The sequence below is a fragment of the Octodon degus genome, unplaced genomic scaffold, assembly GCF_000260255.1.
Source record: "Octodon degus isolate 3935 unplaced genomic scaffold, OctDeg1.0 scaffold00002, whole genome shotgun sequence".
Lineage (NCBI taxonomy): Eukaryota > Metazoa > Chordata > Mammalia > Rodentia > Octodontidae > Octodon > Octodon degus.
In genome coordinates this window covers 324,925-327,295 of record NW_004524578.1, presented here as the reverse complement: position 1 = coordinate 327,295, position 2,371 = coordinate 324,925, and the positions used below count along the sequence as shown (strand labels likewise).

The following is a 2,371-nucleotide window of genomic DNA, read 5'->3' as shown; positions in this document are numbered from 1 at the left end:
GAGAAATGACTAAGATAACAGATGGTGGGCAGATACTGGCTAACCTGAAGTAAGAAGACGCTGGCTAAAGAATGTTGCTGGCAAAGGCAGCAGCGATAAGTCATCACTACCCAGAGGGTGGCGGAAGGTGAGGAAACTGATCATCACCCAGGATAACAAGAGCTATCAAGGAATGGGGCTGGACCGTCAGGGTTCTTCCTCAGACTGGATTGTGTAACAGAGTGGGCCTGATGGTCTAGAAGATCTCAGAAACTTGATTCAAGTTTGGTTAATTAACTTGTTTGATTTCCACATCTTCAAGTGTATTACAAACCATACATAAGAGAAACACTAATTTCAGCTATGACTTCATGTTTGTTTGATGTCAGGCATTGTTCTGAATTTGAAAATACATGTTAAGTGTGTTCTGTGATACTAACTTCTTTTTTCATAAGAAGATAAAAAGTACTTTAAAATTTTAAATCAAGCCATGTGTGGTGGCACAAGCCTGTAAACTCAGCGATCATGAGGCTGAGGCAGGAGGATCATTGTGAGTTTGAGACTACCATGGGATACAAGAGAGACCTGTGTTCACAGAGAGAGAGACAGACAGACAGAACAATGTATACTGGCCCCATTCTCTGAGATATATACCTCTTACAAACCTTACAAAGACTTGCTCCTTCTCCTCCATGGGGGAAGAAAGGAGATTTTTGCGCTCTGTTCCATTTGCTTTAAAAAAAAAAAAAGAAACAAAAACACATAGCACTTTATTATCAGTACAGTGATGAAGGGAAAGTCTTCAAGGGGCGAGAGTGGGTCCTGACAGCAGGGAGGCAGCCCCTACTTGCCAGTGATGAGCGAGTTCCACAGCACCATGATGACTGAGTCCCCACGTAGGAACATCTTGGAGATGTAGTGGTCCCTATTGACTGGCTTGGACTTCTTGCCCTTGCTGTACTTGGGGACCTCAGTCCACATCTCTCTCACATTCTCCAGCACCATGTTGCAGTGCCTGTCAAAGGCCTTCACCTGACCTAGGAGTTTCTTGTTGTGGCATTTGATGTGCACCTGAGTGTTGTTCTTGACTGACTGGGTCAACACAGAAAGTGGACCCATGTTAAATTCCTCCTCCTCCTACTTCTGCAGCTCCTCTGGGATCATCTCACTCTTGGGCTTGTTGAGGAGGCTCATGGTGGTAGTTGCAACCTCCAGGTTACTCTCATCTCTCCTCACCCACCAAGCTGCAACTTGACAGACCAGAAAAGTAGACATGGTAGGTCACCTGTCCTGTCCCCAACCACAGCCAATACTGAGGCTTGCTCCTGAGTATCTGCCCTGGAACTTTTCTGCAGGTGCACTTCTTTAACTCTGCCTAGTAATATCTCAGTGCTGTGGCTGCCTTCTCTGTGATTGGTCATCATGGGTGACTGTGGTGAGTTGAAGTTATCATCTCTGCATTTGGGTTCTTCTTGGACCCCATCAAGAGACAAGAATGTGCCAAAGTGTATTTAGGCAAATGAGAAGGGCTGCTAGTTCACTAGGTATGACAATCTGTGGGCTGCCAACGTGTACACAGTGCACACTGCAACCCTCCTTATTATGCCCCAGGTGAAATATTGACACTCTGAATAATAAAGTTATTTTGGATGTTTGTATTTTGTTGTTTTGTCTTTTTGAGACATGGTCTCACTATACAGTTTGGGATGCCGATAAGCTCACTTTGTAGGCCAAACTTGCAGCTATCCTGCCTTGGCCTCCTGAGTGCTTAGATTACAGGCATGAGCTACCACACCCTGGATCAGCAAAGCAAATTTTAATGAAGCAGCATTTCCATTCAGTACTTCTGAAAATTATATTTTTGTTGGAATGGGCAACGTCCAAATTATTTGGTCAATTTGAAAAGTTATTCATCTACGCGACATACTTTTTTATGTGCATACCTTATCCCTTATGTATAGTTATCTTCCAAATTGAGAGTCACAGTTGGTATATTTCCAGAACTGAAAACATTTCACAGCAATATATGTGCACCCATGTTCATAGCAGCACAGCTGTTCATAGTTACATCTAGGATACAATACAAATGCCCAACATCTAAGAAATGGATAAAAAAACCTTGATGTTTTTATATAATTGAGTACTACTCAGCTATAAGGAAAGATAAACTCAGACTTTTATAGGTAAATGGATGCAAGTAGAGATCATACTTATAAATGAAATACATCTGACCCACATATATAAACATCATATCTGTGGTGTGTGAAACAGAAAGACTAAATAAAATATAAAAGGTACAAATAGGTGCTATGAAATAGAAACTGAACAAAAGGAAGGACCAACTGGGATGGAGAAAAGGAGACCAGAAGCAAAGAAAGACAAGATAGCTAAG

The 2,371-nt window shown here is 42.1% G+C and overlaps 1 pseudogene; it reads right to left on the bottom strand.

The window, feature by feature from the left end:
* Positions 1-822: 822 nt before the first annotated feature.
* Positions 823-1,179, bottom strand: LOC101565661 (annotated as a pseudogene).
* Positions 1,180-2,371: the final 1,192 nt, after the last annotated feature.